Genomic DNA, 18,482 nt, shown 5'->3' with positions numbered 1-18,482 from the left:
GCCGTTCACAAACAGAGCAAACTGAGGCTGTGAGACTGTGAAGAGCAGAGAAATTCAACAGTCACTGTTTCTGTAGTGCCCATGAAGGGGAAGGAAAGCCTGTGGCTCCATGTCTGCCTGTGCTGATCTCACTGGAAATGCTTAGAACTGCCCTGTCTGCTGCTTGTGGCTGCTCCTTCCCTCCTTTTCTCTTTTTGCATGGGCTCTGGTGCTTTGGTGGCACTTATCTGCTTTTCAGCAAGCTAACCCAGCAGGAAGCTAGCCCAGCACTGATCAAGGATCGTTTCTGCCAGATTAGCAAGCTAAATCCCTGGGTGAGGGTGTTCAGAAACCATGGCTGAGCCGAGAGCCCTCGGGTGGTGGCTGTGGTCAGAATGGCAGAGTTTATTGTAGGGTGGGCATGGTTCAGTGGTCCTATCTAATCCATTTTTTAGTAGTTCCCTCCTGCTACTGATCTTAAATGATCCTTAATGTTGAGAAGGCTCCTTGGTCGTGCTGTCCATTTTTGATCAAAGATGCTCAAGAGGAAAGGCTCAGTTGGACCTGTCACATATTCATATGACAGGTATTCATGTCTGTAGCCTCCTGGGGCAGATTTTTTTTTTGCACAGTCTTACACCCAGAAATAATAAAGGGTGCCCTCTGTAGCTTTCCAATCCACAAGGAAGCATAGAAAATTTAGTTATCATAGAGCCTTCCCTAATACTAAGACTTGTAGAAAAGAGCTGGGTCTTAAAACCTGTCACTGGAAACTCTGGAGTTTTGTTTTTTGAAAGGCAAAAACCCCACGCGGTTCATGGAGCATAGAGCCTGAGGGATGCATCTTGTTAGTGCCAGTGCAGCTTCTCCAGGCGACTCTGCAGAAGCACAGGTTGGTCCTGCAGGCACAGCCACCCCTGCTGTTCTGCCGGGGAGCTGCCCTGGCTGTCCCCGCTCTGCGGGGCCACCGGGACGCAGGCACCCTGTTCTCTGCAGCTGGCACGGGAGCTGCAGTGGGGCATTTCTGCCAAAAGAAAAAAAAGGCTGTTTGCTTTTTCCAGCCCTTTCTTCCCTGCCCTTCTCTAGACCAGTCTTTAAGCATGGGATTTTAGAAGGCACTGGGGAGTTACAACAGCTTTGTTCTGCTCTAGGTTTTACCTTTAATGTCACCACGAGTCAAGTCAGACCGATGCCAAGAGCCGCTGGTAACCTCATCCTAATTTTTTTCGGCCGTTGTGGCTTTATGGAAAGAAGCAGTGGGCAAGCCCAGGTGTGGGCTGGATGTTTATGGTCCTGCCGCTTTAATCATCATGTCCTGTGGACATGCTCTCAGGAGAGTAAGGTTACACAGTGAGTAAATCTTTGTGGCTGGTGTGCAGCAAAGCTGCATTTGTTACTCACAGCATCAAAGGGAAATGCTGTGAAAATAGGAGCGCTCACTGTGTGTAGTTGGCAGCTCATTAATGGATTCCTGGCTGACCCTGAAGGGATGAAGGTGTTTTGCCTCCACCTCTCTGGGGAATTGTTGCTGGACTGACAGACTCTCCTCCAGCTCTGAACAGCCTGTCCTTGCATTATTTACTGCCAAGGGCACCCTGACTTGGGATTTTGCAGTTAGCCGCTTGAAACCCCAAAGGGAGGGTTCCATCTCCCAGCAAAGTTCACGTTAGCTTTTCTTGCCTTGTCTTCCACAGAAGGTTGAGTCTCCACAGCAGTTGGAAAAGTGCCTGTTCGGGCAAAACTTAGATCTGATCTTGTCAGCTTGGAAACGGAAAGCAATGGATCTGCCTTGATATGGAGATGTCCATGGGATTAGCCCACTATATCCCAGGATTTTGAAGGGTGTTGAGGCCTCCATTGCTTTGGCAGTGGAGCCAGCTGCATCCAAGGGGCATCTGTACCACTGTAAGACGTTAAATACAGTCAGTCAATGTATTTGTACCATAGCATGGCTGGATTTCATCCCAACACTCAGATTAAAAAAAAAAATAAAATAGGCACAGCCTCTAGATGATAAGCTTTTCTTTAGGACCAGACTGAGAAAGCTCTGGAAATTAGGGGATTTCTCTGTGGGTTTGATTGTTGAGAGTTCAGGAAGGACAAAGAGGGAAAGGCAGCAGGGCAAGCTGTTGCATCCAGCAACAAGGGCTAGAAAAGAGCAGGTTAATAGAAGCCCACAAAAACTGCAGGCAACCCCAGGCTCGTTTAAAAGCTGAAGCTTGATGTGGACTAAAGATGTTTAAGCTGAATTTTTTTGTAACAATATCCCAACAAGTAGGAGCACTGCACAAGGGCTCCAGGGAGAAGTCCTGGGTCTTGTTCTTCTAAAAAAAGGGAGATGTTGAAGAGGAGTCCATATGTGGTGTCCAGGGAGAAGACTGTGGGACAGTACTTGCTGGGACTTTATTTGCCTTTTATGGACTTTTTTGGCCAATAGGGACTGCTGAAGAGGTGCGATTGAATGTCATCTGCCTGTAAGCCTTGCCTGTGGGAAGCAGAGAGTCCCCATGTCCTGTCTGGGGCCTGGAAACTGCCCTCAGGCCCAGAGGAGTGGGCAGTGGGAGCATGTCTGCTGTCATCCCTCCTGCTCCATGCCATCCCCTCGATCACCTGGCAGGTCAGGGATGCGGTGTCGGTGGGTGCAAGCGTGTGCATAGGGAAGGGGATACACCTTCCATAAAGGAAAAACACTCTCGTGCACTGGAGAGTGTCAGAACTGGTTCGGAGGCCCAGGTTTTGTTATTTTGAAACATTCCTTTGCTGAGCTGTGAGCTGAGCAGCTGTGCTAAGTGGCTGAGATTCACAGTCTGGTCTGACCTTTCTATACCTCCAGTAGTGTGTGCAGTACTTTGGCCAGCAGCCATGTTTGTGTGTCCATAGGCAGTTAGGACATGGTCCAGGGGACCAGGGCTTGGCTTGCAGCGTGTGAAGTACAGCCATTGACTTCAAGTGGGCTTGTGTGTGTACAAGGTTAACCAGATCCTTCCTCGCTCCAGCAGTTTCTCAGTCCATGGCCTTTTCAGAGGAAATGAGGCATGTCCTCAAATTATAAAGTAGGGAAGCTGGGAGATGAGCTCATAGGACTCCTGTGGCACAGGAGTGACAGAGCCCCAGATGGGTTTGTGCATCAGTCCACAGTGTACGGACACATCCTTGCTGACCAGTCCTGGGGAGTCTCCTGCGGCCCCGCAGTGGCTGAGGGCTGGAAAGCACACAGCCAGGGTGTACTCTGTAAGCTCAGCATATCTCATCTCTTGCCCTGGTGGAAGAGGACGAAGACGAGTTTGAATGATGCTGAGTATGCTCTTCTTAAAGAGAACTGTGATATGCCAAGGCTTGTCCTCAGTGTTGGCTCCTTCAGCAGGCATCACCTGTCAAATGAGAACTGCAAACAAGTTTTAATAGCACAACTAGGGAAGAGCCTGTTAAAGTCCAGGAAAATAATCTTTTTTGATGTGCAAGCCAATAACATGGTAACTGAATTACAAACAACTGAAGGGTCTGTTATTAAAATAATTCTCATTCAGAGATAGACTCAGCTGTCTTTTTTCCCTAAGATGGCCAGAACATCCTGTAACATAAAGCAGATGGAGAAACGAGCCTTACATGGACATTCCTTTCTCTGAGAAGATCTGCTCTCTGGTTCTCAGTGCACCTCTTCACGATAGTTGATGTGTGTTTGGTTGCCAGGTCACAGGGAGAATGGGACAGAAAGAAACTTTTAAATGACCGTTGCATGTGCTGAGACAGTGGAACTGTTTGCTTTAGAGGAAACAAGGACAAAAGCCATGTCAGTTGACGTTGCACACAACGATGTGCGCTAAAAGGCTTAGTTTGATTTCTATTGCTGAAAGAGACTGGGCGCATATGATGTGACGTGCAGCTCCACAGGGTTGTGGCAAGTAGGAGAGAGTTGCTACATGCCTTACTCTAGTGTTCAGCAGTGCCATGCAGGACAGGAGCTGGAGGATTCTGGCCACCGCCCTGCTCGATGTGTCTGACCTGCTCCTGTCTCTGCAGAGGGTGCCAAGCTGCTGTGGGGCTTTGGGCAGGGGATACTCTGGAGCCCTGTGGACCAGTCTGGCCAAACTGCACAGTGAGAAGATTGCTCATTGTTGGGGTGGCATAAAGCCCTCCCAAGGATGTAGGCTGCTGGGCAGCTGGGTGGACCAGTCCCTTGGCATAACCAACGTGCGGTACCATGGTTGAGATCTTCTAACTGAGCACAAAGCACAGGTTTTGTGTCTCAGGTCTAGGTGAGCAGAGAACATCCTGCCACAATGCTGAGTGTCCTGTCTAGTGCTGGGGTTCTCAAAAGCCCTGTGGTGAAAACTGAGCTAAAGAGTCCCTTGTCCCAAAGAGCTTCTTTCCAGCCCAGCAAATTGTCAGTGGTAGCTTGTTCGATACACTTACTCAGCAGGTGTCATCAGTTGTGCTCATGGCAAGGTGTTGCTTGCTGTGCACTCCTGCTTGGAAAGCAACATCATTGGAGGGGATGGAGAAGCAGAAGATGTGATGCTTTAAAAAGCCCTTCAGTTAATTTTACTGCTGACAAAGTAAAATGAATTATGAGCTTCATGTTCTCTGGATTTATTCTTGCACTAAATCAGAAGAGGCAACAAATCAAGCTTGTTCAGAAGTGGGGGAGTTTTCCAAGAACAGAACTGAGTAATGTAAAAGCCTCCTGGGGCAAAAAATGATCCAAAGAGAGGTTGCAGGAGTGCTGTCTTGGTGTCACTGGCTGCTGCAGTCTGTGTTCCAGGGGGAAGGCCTGGGGACCTAGGAGACCTCAGGAGCCACTGTCATATGGATTCTTTGTGGATTATATGCACCTCCCACTGGAGCTGAGCCTGCAGAGATGGAGCTGATGCTGTGTCCAGGGTGAGGGTGACCTGTAAGAGGACTTACTCGAGAGGTGCCTTCCTAAAGACTTATCCTGGGAGCAGGTGGCTGTGTGTCACACCAGTGATGTGCCCCAGTGCTGCCTACCAGACTGTCCAGACTGCGGGCAGCCTGTGGCTTGGTGGTGTCCCCGGAGGTGACACAACCTCCTGGTGTCCCTTCCTCCCCCAGATGTCCTGGGATTCAGGTGTTTGGTCACATAAACTGTACATTTTTTGGGTGCAGCTCCCCAGGCCAGAAGGAGGAGCCCTGAGTGCTGCTGCCCCAGGGGGATGGTGGCCATGCGTGACCCCATGGGCCTCGCCAGCCTGGGGCAGGAGCCCAGCTCGTGGTGGTGGGGAGGAGGGCTGGAGGCCAGGCTAGAGGAGGAGCTGGTGTGGTGAGGGTGGGCACTGCTGGGCACAGCCTGGTGGTGACGGGGCAGGTCTGAGGGCCACACTGGCATGTGTCACCTGTGGTCGTTTCTTCTGGGTGAAGAAATTTGGTCCTTTTTCGTCTCTATTTAGGTCCTGTCTAGAGTTTCCCAGCCCTAGGACCTTCCTGTGATGACAGGCACAAGATCTGGTGCCTCCCAGGCCCCTCCTGAAATCCAGCCGTCCTGCAGGAGGGTATCAGGTGTTTGGCCCCTCAAGTGTGCTGAAGGGGCACTCTGGCAGGCTGCTGGTGAGGAAAGCAAGTTGAGACAGAAATTTGATAAGAATTTGGAGAGATAATTAAACTTAAAAGGAGAAGAATGAAAAAAAAGTATCAGTCACCACCCATTACGGTGTGCTAAAGTTAAAATCCCCAGGGATTTTGCACCAGCTAATGCATAACAAACTGTGAAGTGAAACGGCAGCGTTGGTGGTTTTGTTGTTAAAGCCTTGATCATAAGGCTATTTTTAAAAAAAGAACAAAGGCTTTTTGTTTCACTTTAGTGAAAAACATCTTCCAAGGGACGTGGGAGTCCTGTTAATCCCACTGCCTGTCACTTTGGTGCAGGTTCCAAAGCATCTGAGGAGCAGGGCTGCGTGCTGGCTGGCCCTGCTGCTGGGGAGGGGAGGCTGAGGACCCGGGGGCTGTGGGGCTGGAGTCTCAAATTGTTGAAGTTGACTTTGGTGGCACGGTGCCAGCTGACACCAGCTGAGAATCTGGACAGAACAACTTGTCCAAGGTCACCTCAAGGGCTAATAGCAGAGTGGTGAATTAAACCCGGGTCTGCAGAGTCTCACTTGAGGGTAAATAAAGAATGCATAACGCTTCTTGGAGGGTCTTGCCATGCTTCAAGCCTTATAAAGAAAGGACAGAAGGACGGCGTCAGATGCTTGGTTCTGGAATGGTGTGGAGTACTGCACTTTGGTGCCAGGATCTCTGGCTAAAATCTGGATAAAAATAGACACTTATTTTTTTTCTTTTTTCTCCCCCCCATGGTATTATTTATTTCCTTAAAATACTTAGTAAAATCCCAAACTGGAACTTTTCAAGAAAGATGGCTGAGGGACTGAGTTGAGCTGGACCAGGCTCCTTTCTCAAAGGAGAAGGATTGAGGTGCTGCTGCTCTGCTTGTGACCGGTACCTGTCTGGGCTTGTCTCTGCTTTTGTGGCTGTCTCCTTCAGCAGGCAGGGAAGCATTCTCCAGGTGAAAAGAGTAAGAGCAGTTTGGAGAGGGAGTGGATCCACATTGTCTGCTTGTAGGGACAGGCTGGCTTTTCAATTATTTGCAAACTGCAGTCAAGGCTTAGGACAGAAACCCTCCTTTGAAGTGTTTCAGGAAGTTCACACGATGGTGTCACCAGGTTATGGTCAAGGGCCAGTCCGAAATCTGTTGAATTCTCTCCTGATTTCAGGGGAGACAAAGATCCTGTTCTTTGAGTCCTCGCTTGGTTTTGGAGTAAGGTTTCCATTACATTTTTTCCAAGAGTGGGCATGACAAGTTTCTTCTGCTGCTTTCCACCTTTGTGAATATTGAGATGGCATCATAGACCACTCTTTTCCTTGTCTGATCTTGCCCCCCATGGAGAAAGCAGCACAAGACAGGGCTGTAGCTTTGACCTCCTGGAGTTACTCCTTAAGGTTGTTCAGGCTGGCATCAGTGGTTTGGGGCACACCTCTAGTCCCCATCACAACACTTCCCTCTCTTGCCCTGGCTCAGAGGCTCCCTGTGTGAAGCAGATGTTCCTGGGTCCATGCTGGGCATGTCCCTCTGTGGGATCCCTTGCAGCACCTGGCTGGAGATGCCCACTGCGCACCTGCAGCGAGCAGAGGGAGCCTGGTGCCAGCCTGGGGGTGCGTGCTGGGTTCCACAGCTCACCCATGTGCTCAGCATTGGAGAACCTGTGATCTCTGTGTTTGAGCAGAACACAAACTCCGCTGAAGTGTGAGGTTTCTCAGAGTGGATGCTTAACATACAAGTTAGTTCTGATAAGCCACTGAAGTTGCACGAATTGTGAATATTAATGATGATTGTATTTTTTCTGTACGTTACCAGGGCTCTTCAGAGAAGAGCTGAAACTAGTGTTTCCAAAATTAGTGTGTTCCCCACACGAGCTGAGATGTGGGAATATACAAGGTACTTCCTCATTGTGCCTAGAGATTCTTTTCTAATTGTTTTCCCCTTTTTTTTTTTTCTCCAACCTTGAATTTTTTTTCAATGACTGTCCTGTTTGGGTAGGTGTGGGACAGAAGGCAGGAGGAGGGCATTGAAAGCAAGGTCTGCCAGCAGTGATGCACAGCTGAGCAGCCTGGTTCTAGCTGAAGGGAGTCCCACAGCCCTTTGCATCCTCTTGAGAAGTGACCGTAATGGTACAGAGCAGGATCAGACAAGCAGGACACGAGCTGTGTTCTCCTGCCTTGTTGCATGGCTGTTCCAGGGCTCCCGTCCTCCCCAGGGACAGCTGGGAGCTGGCATCCATCTGCTGAGATGAGCTTGGGCTGGACAGGGTTGGAGGACTTGCTCTCAGCTGGAGGGGGAGAGGACAAGAGACAACCTGAGGTAGCTCAGTGGTGACACCTGTTGAGTGGGAAAATGGCTGTGCCGGTGACCCCTGGTTAGGAGGACCTGGGAGGAGGAGGAACCAAGGTACTTTTGGTGTGATAAGGCTTGGCTTGTATCACCAGTGTGGAAGGGAATACAGACAGCAGTGTCTGGTGGTGCAGTGTCATGAGGAGAACCTGTCGTGGGAGGGGAGCTGCTGCAGGACACGTCTTACATTTTGCAGACAGATGAAACCGGCAGTTTTACTGTGGCTGATGAAAACGTGCCTGTCCCCGGTTCTGCGACTCCCATGGCTGGTGGGCTTTATGCCCCTCTTTCCTGATTATCAGATTTATTTCTAGATAGGTTTACTTACTCCTAAAAAGAGAAGAAAGAGAGGCCCTGGGGCTTCTATAGGTATTTGTCTGAAATTACGGCAAGTTTAATTGCTTAAAATTATTTTTAAGGGCCTGTTATGAGATCAGCAGATAGGAGCATGGGATAAAATGCATAATGAAGACATTATGTTATAAATAATGGACACAGACAGTGCACAGGCATCCCTGAAAGGTAATAGCTCTTTCAATATTTAATTAAGCAGGTACCATAGGGAAAACACTCCTTGTCACTAAGGTAATTTTCAGCCTGGCTTACTGACACATAGTTCAGTGTGAATGAGGGCAGAAACATGCATGCAGCTGGGACCCTGGGTAGGCACAGCTCATGGTCCTCATACAGAAGTGTTTGTTGTCTGGAGAACTGACAAGGAATAATGTTCAGGGTTGATAGACAGGAGATTCTGGTAGCACCTGGAAGATTTGTTGGGACTAGTGGCTTGCTCATTTTCGTACAATAGGGTTGCTAATCTAGCAGCATAGGAAGCTTTGTGCTTCTGCCCACTTTGTAGAAGAACCAGCCTTTCCAAGAGGACACCTGATGGATGTTCTCTCCTATCCTTGGAGCCCATTTGCTTGTGGCTAGCTTGGTGTGGCAGCTCCAGACCAGATCCACATGCTGGCCAGCAGGAGAGAACAGGGTTGAGTGAAGGGCTACGAGCACCCTGAAATACCTGAAGCTTCAATAGCCTTTCTTGAGCTCCTCATGGTTCTTCCTGTGGCTCTTGCTCCCCAGTGTTAATGTCAGCCCCACGCACTGGGCAGGAGACAGATGCATCCGTTTGATAGGGAAGAGGCACAGCAGCAGTTCTGATAAAAGTTGAGTCTTGCAGGTTTTCTGAATGGGTGCTGACAAAGGGGAAGTATTGCCCATCTGCAAGGCCTGCATTCCTGCCTGTATCCTGGCTGCTCGTTTCATGTTTCCCATCTCCTTCACACTCTCACTGTGTTTTATCACCTGCTCTTACACTAGCTCCACAGCAATGTCAGGCAGCGCAGTGGGGGGTTAAAGGAGACACCTCAGTGCCAGGCTGGGCAGACTGGGGAGGGTTGGGGATGTCCAGCCTGCCCTCGTGCCTGTCTCTCCAGGTCTCTCGGTGGGGTGTCCTGTTTTGTGTTGCCCTGTCTGGCTATCAGCAAGTTTTCCTGAATTTCACAGCATGTGAAGAATGCTGTTAGGGTTCAAACCCAGGCTCCGTGTCACAGGCAGGGGTTGGGTGTCAGAGCTGATGGATCCCCTGGGGCTGAGCCTGTGTCTGCGTGTTGCCAAGCGCCTCGCCTGACCCGGCGCCACGGAAGCAGTAAATAATGACCACTGAACACACGACAGTTGCAGATTTATGTCGTGTCGTTGCAGGGAAACACAAGGGGAAGCAAGCTGTAAGGCAAAGGGAAGAGAGAAATAGTCTTTTTAAGTTAAAAACATGTTTGTATTGAAATTGGGCGCAAAAGCTCCCTTTTCCCTCTTGCTTGTCTGTTTTTTGCAAAATCCGTTTTTTCTTTATCTTTTGTGGAGAAAAGCATGAAAAGCTCCCCTCTTCTGCTCTTTTGTGGTGGCTGCCCTATCAGCAGAGTCTTCTGGTGTTGAGATGCCAGACTGGGAGCCAGGGCTTATGACAGTCTTTTTTTACCCTTTTTCCTTTCTTTCAAGTAAGGGGGTGGCTTATTTTTAGTATTTGCAACACCCCGCTCACTGGAGGGACGCAGCAGGGCTGTTCCACCCGTCCTCCTCGGGAGGGTCACGTTTGCTGAGGGAACAGGCTCTGTTCCTGCTCTCTGTGCCATTCTCTGCTCTGTTCCCTTTCTGGCCCATTATCATGGTTCCTTTTTTCTTTTTTTTTTTCCTTTTTTTTATTTTTTTTTTTTTCATGGGGAAGAGCTGCTGGGTTTCTTTTCCCAGTGTGTCCTTATGATAGTTTCTGACTAAATTAATTCTGCAGAATTATATTTAGCTAAAAAGTGTAAAAGAGGACAAACAAAGCCAAAATAAAATTCTTTATTCGAGGTTGACTGAAACATTTTGTTTGACCCAAAACAATCTTTCCTCCCACCATGTCAGCTCAGAATTAGGGCAGAAATATATGATTGTGGGAGAAGGAGCAGCAGATGTTTGGCTCCTAAACCGAAAAAATGCAATCAAACCCCAAATCTTTGCCCCTGTCACATGGGTTTCCAATACAACTCATTTTCACTTCTTTTTAGCAGTAAATGTCCCCTCCAGAGATCTGTGCTCTTGCTGCAACACATTATCCAAGCCTTCCAAGGAACAAGGATCTGTTTGGTAACAGTGAGGTTCTCAATTACTGCTTTTTCAGCTACATAAGGTCCTGATGTCCAGGTTCAAGCAGCCATAGGATCTTGGAACTGTACAGAAAGTAGCTCTGATGGAAAACTGATGGAAAACAAATGTGAGGTTATTTTTAATTCATTGTTGCTAATTTTTTCCTTGATGTCTACCATGAAAAAACAAATGATGGTGTGAGTTTGCTGTGGTAGCCTAGGATGACCTGGGTGATGCGTGAGGCAGCTACCTGGGACGTGCTGCTGTTGCCACCATTCTTCCCCTGTTCCTTTGCTTTTGCTCTGAAGCAGAAGGACCTTTTCCTGGGTTTCACTGCTCCATCCAAAGCCCATGTCTTGGACAGTGGCCTGGGGAGATTTTGAACAGTGCTTTGGGATTGCCAGGAGCAGGGAGGCTTGGTACCTTGAGCTGACTCCAGAAGGGAGCTCAGAGAGCTGATGAAATGCAGGAAGAGGGAAGAGCAAGGAGCCTGGATACACTTTGGGATTGCCCAGCATCCCTTGCAGGGAGCAGGGCCAGGAGCAGGGCTGAGAGGGGTTGCTTGGGAGGGAGCTTGAATCCAGGAGAGTAGCTGCCCTCAGGACATGTTAGGGAGGAGGGATTTATTGCCCATCTTCCTTTTGTGCCTCTGAAAACTTCCTCTCTGTTGGGGAGGGGAAAGAGTGCTGACATCTACAGCAGGGTAATGCAGAGAATGCTGCTTTACCTGCCCCTGAAATTCACCTCTACAGCAGCTGCAGGGCCAGTGGGAAGAAGCAGCGTTTGCTGGCCAGTATTAGGTTGTCCCATTTTTGGAACACCACAGGGCAGAAGCAGCAGACAGCACCCCTGACAGGAAAGAGGTTCTGTGCCCGGGGGTAGTGGAAGTTGTGCCTGGTGCTCAGCAGCTGCCAGGGAGTGAGGTGGTGTCACCAGCACCCAGAGCTGCTGTTTGTAGCAGGTGAGATGGTAACGAAATGAGAGTGCCAGCCAAAGAGCTGAGATACCCCTGAGAAGTGGACGTGGAGAATGAGGCTAAAAATACCGAGTGTTGTTCTATAGATTAGTGGGAAACTTGTCACCTTGAATGTCACCTCTGGTTTAAGCAGGGGCATGGAGGGAAGTCCAAGGAAAAACTATGAAAATTATTATATGCAGGGGAAGACTATCATAAGAAGAAAAACACTCTAGAGAAAAGCTGGAAAGGCTGGATGTGGCACTTAGTGCCATGGACTAGCCGACGTGGTGGTGTTGGTCATAGGCTGGACTTGATGATCTTGAAGGTCTTTTCCAGCCTTGGTAATTCTGTGATTCTGTGAATCACAGGAGGCATGATAGGGAGTTTTAAAAAGTGATGTTTTCCACCAGGTGCGTAACTGTTCCTTTTGCACTCACGTAAAGCAAGAAGGGGTGAATGGCCAATTTAATGGTCAAGCTGATACAAATAATAAAGAAAACATAAATTTCTGCACAAGCTGGTAATGAAAACCCAAGAAAACCTGGAATAATGGCATATCCAATGACATTTTTTGGCACAAGATGTATCAGGAAATTTTAACTTCAATTAATTAAGCCTAAAATCAACCCTGTTCGGGATGGTGAAGTGCATGCAGAAATCCCAGGCTTCACCTGGTGTCTGTGCCCTATCTAAAAGATGAGTTATACCTTATGGCTGGTCTGAGGCACAGGTGTTTTACTGACCTGGAGAACTAGTAGATCTGAAAAAAGCTAGCTTTTTAATGGTTACATCTTTTTAGAAAAACTCCTGTTTATTAGTAAATAAAAACCTGTGTCAAAATGCCTCTTTTATAGGAATATAGAGCATCAAAGAGCTCATAAATTTAGAGAAAAAAACAATCTCCTTCCATACTTTCTTGTCAATGAAAGACTTTTCCAGCTAATTGCTCCTCTGTTTTCCCAGCATGGCAGTGCCTGCCCAGGCTGTGTGTGGGTGCAGAGCTGTGTTTGGTTCCTGCACCTTCCTCCTGCTGAGGGCTGGACAGATGGACAAAGGCAGCAACAGACCTAGTGCAGAGCCAGAGCAGGGGAAGGAGGAGGTTGGTGACAGACAGCGAGCATTTGGTGAAGGTCACATCAGGTTTGTGGCACAGAGGGAATGAATCCTCACCTCTGCAGTCAGTCTGATGCTCTGGCTGCGGGATCTGGTCAGTGGTGGTTTGCTTTTGCTTGGCCCAGCCTGGTGGGGGCAGGTTTGGTGCTGTTTTTCTTGAAGGGGGGGATTGAGCAGTAGATTTCAGCTCTTGCAGAGCTGCTTCTCTGTCCTCTGAGGCTTGCTGTGCAGGGCTCTGCGGGTGAGGTGGGAGCTGGAGGTGCTGCTCTGTGCTAAGAGGTTGGCATTTATCACTCCTGGTGCCTCTAGGGGAGTCACCAGCCTGGGGCTGGGCAGGACCACCTTGAAGTGATGGAAAGCTTGATGAGCAGCCACTGCCATGAGGGGGCTTTACAAAGTGCTGCCAGACCTTAGAGTGTTCTTTGCCTTTGGGGTGGCAGCAGACGAAAGCTTAAGCAGAACGTGTGTGGAAATTTCATTTTCAGGAGGTAGCTAAAATAAGCCCCAAATCACACAGCTACTGTTCCTCATGTTGTGCTGAGAGCTGTAGAGCAGTCGTTTCACCTTCCCGGCAGCAGCTGGGCTGTGTTGGGATCACTGCTTCCAGCTGCTCCTCCTGGGTGCTGTGATGACTGGGAGGGGCAGGGCTTTCCTGGGGCTCTTGGTGGGCTCCTCTTCACTGCCTGGTGAGCCTCTGCTGGGGGCCACGTCGGGCTCGGTGGGGAGCAGCAGGAGCCGAGGTGGTAGGTGCACAGAGGCTGTGCTGCTCTCAGATGGGCACCTGGTCTTCTGCCCTGCTCCTCTGAGGGCACACAGACAGATTTTGTCTTACTGTTTGGTGTGTTTGAGGTGTAGGGTGGGTTTTTGGGCTCAGAGTCAGCTTATCTAATGTCTCTGAAGGGGTCTTCAAATTGTAAGGGAGGAGGATTGGTTTGGACAAAGAGTATCTGTGTGGTCACTGCTGCTGGGAGAGTAGGGGAACCCCTCCAGCTCTGTGACCCTGCTCTAGGATCAGGCTGGATCTTCAAAGTTGTGTTTATTTCTGTAGCAGAGAGCAAGAGGTACTTGGGATATAAATGTATCTGGTGGACTTGTGGGGCTGTTTTTGTTTTCTGTTGGAGGTCATATCAAAATAGTGGCAAAAGGGGAGAAAGATCCTGGGAGCTATTTGTGGTGAGCATTTATGCCTTGTTCCTGCCACTTTTTGGCTGTGTGCAGGAGCTGAGGTTCAGGTGTTGCTGCCTTGGCTGTTAGCAGAAAGGTGGGGTGGTGGTGGTGGAGTGGTGTCTGCCCTGGAGCTCCTCAGCCCTGCCCCAATGGATAACGAGGGCAGAGACAGCCCAGGTGCTTCACCTGGCAGGAGAACGGCTGGGCACTGCCTACTGCCCCAGCTAAAACTTAATGACCTCTCCCAGAGGAGCAGCTTCCATGGGAGAACCCATGGGCAGCAATTACAGAGTGGTGGTGGTAGGCTCCAGGGTCACCCTAGAGAAGGTGTGGGGCATCCAGGGTGGGCGGAGTTGCAAGTGTCTGACTGAGCTTGATCGCTGCTGGCTGTGGAGCAAGTCTTGAGAAATTAGTTGCAAGAGCTGGGGCAGGAGAAGTCCTGCAACTCTTCATCTGCCAAGGCCAGGGGACTTTTTTCCATGAGGGTTTGTGAAAGTGGAGAGGAGGTCTGTGGGCCTGGGTCTGGGTGCTGCTCAGTGCAGGGACCCTCTCCTGTCTATTAAGTGCCTGTAACTTGGCTCTGGCCTCTGTGTCCTACTCATCTTAGATGCACTTCCCCAATCCTTCTGCATCTTTCCATACGGGGTCTGTGTGTGTGGAAATACAGCTTTGAAATCAGATGCAGGGTTTCAGATTTGGGTTTTTTTTATCCCTTCCCTGAGGATGTTCTATTTATGGTCTTTGCTACTGCTGATTTTGAAAGCTAAGGGTCTCCCAAGTGAGCCTGCAAAGAAAGATAACCCATTCATGAGGTGCTGGTGCAATCTTGAGCTTAGGTTACCTGTGACAGTCTGCACAGAGCTGATGGTGCTGGGATGAACCTGTGGGGGGGGCTGGGGTGGTGGTGGGACAGGGATGTGGGAGGGCAACTCTGTAGCTGTGCCCCAGGTAGTTTAGCTGGGTCTTGCTCTGCCAGAGGATTTGCCTGGTCTGTCTGGAGGGAGCCACAGCACTGCTGCCCATGTCTGCAGCTAATGTCACGCAGGAGCTTGTGCTGGGTTGTTCCAACTTTTTTCTTCCCCAGAAACATGGCCCTGTTGTATTCACCATCCTGGATGAGGAGGGCTGCCATACACTCATGTGGTGTTACTGCTGTATTCCTAAGCCAGGAGAGCATTCCACAACCTTTCCTTAGCAAACCCCGATTTATCAACTCATCTTCCTCTCCTTTTTGTGATATTCCACTAGTTATGTAATAACAGATGCTTTTGGAGGCTTGGATGCAATGATCTGGTCACTTCCTAGCCAGGTTAATAAAATGACTGTCTGATCTCAGTGATGGGGACACAGGGGGTGTTTGGTTTTGAATCAGCAGCCTGGAGAGAAAGATGCTGATAAGCCTCTCCCCCATGGGGGAAGGGTTCTGGCTCGTTGGGGTTCCTGAGCCTTGATGCTGGAAATAAATGCAGTCCTGTGAGATCAGTGTGCAGCTGGGGCACACCAGTATGTTGTCTGACATTATAGAGCAGCATTCTTCCTGCTGGGAAGTGCAGATTAGGATGTGTTCACCTGTGTTTCTGCAGTGCCTGGAGATGTAGGCTCCAGCCAGAGCCATCTGGAACAGTGTCAGGAGTTCCTGAGCTCCCATGTGGAGATCTGGGTCACACACATGGCGTTTGCAAGAAGTTCTGAGCAATTCCATCGGTTCTTTCCACTCCATTTCACTTTAATGATCTAAGTGTAACAGATCAGCCGTCTTGCCAGAGCCCGTTCTCACCAGGCTGCTGCCCTGGCCAGGAGCTCCCAGCACACACACTGATGTGCTCCCTGCCTGCATTGGAGAGATGTGGCCAGTGGAACTGTTTGTGCTATGAAATGCAGCACAGGCATAAAGACAGGGAGGAACGACTCATGTATTTATTGTCCATGGGAATAGCTCTGGGAGGAAGCACAGACAAAGGCCTCTGGAACGTGGATTCCGAGTCCACGATGTAGAACTGGTGCTGAGTAATTGGAGTTGTGGAAAATACCTTATGGTGATGTTTAGTGCTTGAAAAATGTTCACCTGCTTTGAATATGCTGTGGTAAGGAGCTTTGGAAAAACGATTGTAGCAAAGTTATTTTATTATAAAGCCAGCAGCTAAAACATTAATAAGAAAAATGTCTAATTGAGGTAGTGGCCTGAGCAAAATGACAGTGTGGCTAATGCAGGATGTTTAGTAGCCTTTACCTCTGTGGAGAGAATGAAAAAACTGGCTTTGACATGTTTCCCATAAAATATCATCCAATTTGGAATAATTGCTTTTCAGAAAGAAAACTGTTCGTTTTCTTTTTATAACCTTTCCTGCTTTTCCTTGAAAAGAAGCATTTCATTTATTCCTTGCGGTTCTCATAGTCCCCCTCTGGAATATCAGTTTTGCTCAGCAAGTTGCTGGCTGTGAGGTAGTGTATGTTGTAATCAAAGGATGGGGCCCTTGTTTAGTGACTTGGGGGCTCAGGCCCCACAGCTTTTGGCAGCTGATGGGAAGCTTCAAGTCAGTGTAAGTTTTGCCTTCAAAGAGGTGAATGAAGGATTTCAAGATGCAGTCTGAAGTGAGAAGCCAGAAGCATATGTTGCAAGTTGTTGTTGTCACAGAGAATTGGGTGATGTCCCTGTTGCTGGGTGCTGTAGCACTCCTTTGTGGGGGGTGATGGTTCTGCCACATGCCAGCTCCTAAAGCAGGGAGACATGCCCCCTGCATCCCGTGGGACTGAATCTGCCAAAACACGAGTCCAAGTTGGAGTTGTTTTCTGCAAGGGGTGACAGGAGCACAGCCTGTGCCCACAGGGCAGGCATCGAGCTGCCTCTGGCCATGCCTTGGGGAGCTGCTGCCAGCAAGCGGGGGGATGTGGACCCCATCTCATTGTCATAAGATGCCCTTGTTAGCAAGGTTAAAATCTTGATGTGTCCCTGATTTCACAGGGAAATCCTTGGAAGGCCAAACCTTTGAAGAAGACATCCCCTTTAATCTGTAACTACTTTTTTTTCTGTTTCTCCGTTGAGTCGTGTGTTTTAGAATGGAGCTGCCCATGGCAGAGTTTGGGGACAGCAGGTGTTGTTGGGTCCTACCATGGGACACCGGACCCCACTTAAACCTGGAGGTCCCAGAGCTGGGACTGGTGTAAGTCCCTCAGGCTGTGGACCAGCTCTGCTCCTATTTACACTGATTAGTGTGAGTGCTGAATGTAGCCTTTATAAACAGTTCCGTTGCCAAATTAAGCTTTTCCCTTCCCAGAGTCACCTCAAACGACTTTCTTCTTCTCTGCCCCTCAGTTGACCAAGTGTGCGGTGTGAGAGAGGGTGGAGGGGTCTGTGGGAGGGCGCAGGAGAGAGGTTCCACTGCAGTCCATGTGGGTTCCCCTCCTGCCTGTCCTCAGGCAGCCACGCTCGGTGCAGCATCAGCTGCTTGGCAGGCAGCTTGTGTGTGGAAGTGCAAACTGCTCAGCTCCCATTCCCAGAGTCTGTTTATTATTGTGGGAGATGCCTGATGCTGCGTTCTGGTGCGTGCTCCTTCTGCCGAGCCCAGTCTGCTTCCATCAGGGCTGTTTGTGTGTCTTTGACTCACAGCTCCAGCTCTTCCCCTTGCTCACAGACTAAACAAGTGGCGTTCTCTGAAGTTTACAAAGCAGAGCAAGTACCAAGTGCTTGAAGCTTCAAGTGATGATACTTAATTTACCAAGTTAAGCATATTTTATGTAGCAAACAGATGGCCTAGGAATACAATTTTGGGGGATTTCTTGGTGTTCTCAGCAGCAATCATGTAGCACTGGAGCTATGTTTGTAGCTGTTTTGCAGTCAGGTCTGATCTTGCTGGCAAAGAAACTGGTGAGCAAAAGCATTGTGGCTGGTGCTGGAAAAACGAGAACTCAATAAATGTGCCCACACTCCCTGTTTGGAGGACAGGGCATGGTAAAGAGCACACAGACCCCTGGGGCTGGAATGATTAATTCCTGCTAGGCTGGGGTTTACCCCAGTTCTCAGTTTTATATAAAGTACATGTCCTGATACTCATGGATGTTTCTCAGTGATTGGAGGCAGGGAGGTGACAGAGTGGTGGGGAGGTCTGCTCCAGCCCCATGAGCTGGGAACAGCAGTGCAGTTGGGCTTAATAAGAACCATTTCAGGAATGACTGGGGCTGTGCTCTCATGAAGTCATTTCCATCTGTTGCTCTGTGAGCAGCACCTGGAGGCAGCTGTGGGTCTCATGTTTATAAATGAGTGCTCCTCATGCCTTGAGCTGCTGCCTGGCCTGCAATGTGTATGTTCAGAAGCCTTTCCACCCATGTCATCAGACTGGGGCTCAAGATACTGAGATGGATCCCTACTGACCACTTTGGTGACAAGAACTGCCCAAGCTTTTAGTACAAAATGCAATTTGAAGTGGGCAATGGCTGCTGTGCCCTCCGGTGCTGATTCCAGCACAGATGGGGCTGCCCAGCCCTGCCCCGGCAGTCCTGAGGAACCTCTGTTTGGCAGAGCTCTCCTCACACCGTTGAAGCATTGGTTGAGTCACAGAGAAGCCTGCTTACCCACCACATCAAGCACTGTACTTCTGAGGCCTTGCTCAGCAGCACATTGCATTGCAACCCCAGGCAGAAATGGCTTAAATGTTGTATGAGCATGTGTACAAGTCAGGAGAGTTTCACTGGTACTTAACAGCAGGGAAATACCTACAGAAGTAGCAAGTTGATTGT

This window comes from Apus apus, chromosome 3 (assembly GCF_020740795.1).
Source record: "Apus apus isolate bApuApu2 chromosome 3, bApuApu2.pri.cur, whole genome shotgun sequence".
NCBI classification, from domain to species: Eukaryota; Metazoa; Chordata; class Aves; order Apodiformes; family Apodidae; genus Apus; species Apus apus.
The sequence above is the reverse complement of the archived record's forward strand: the minus strand, read 5'-3'. Positions refer to the sequence as shown.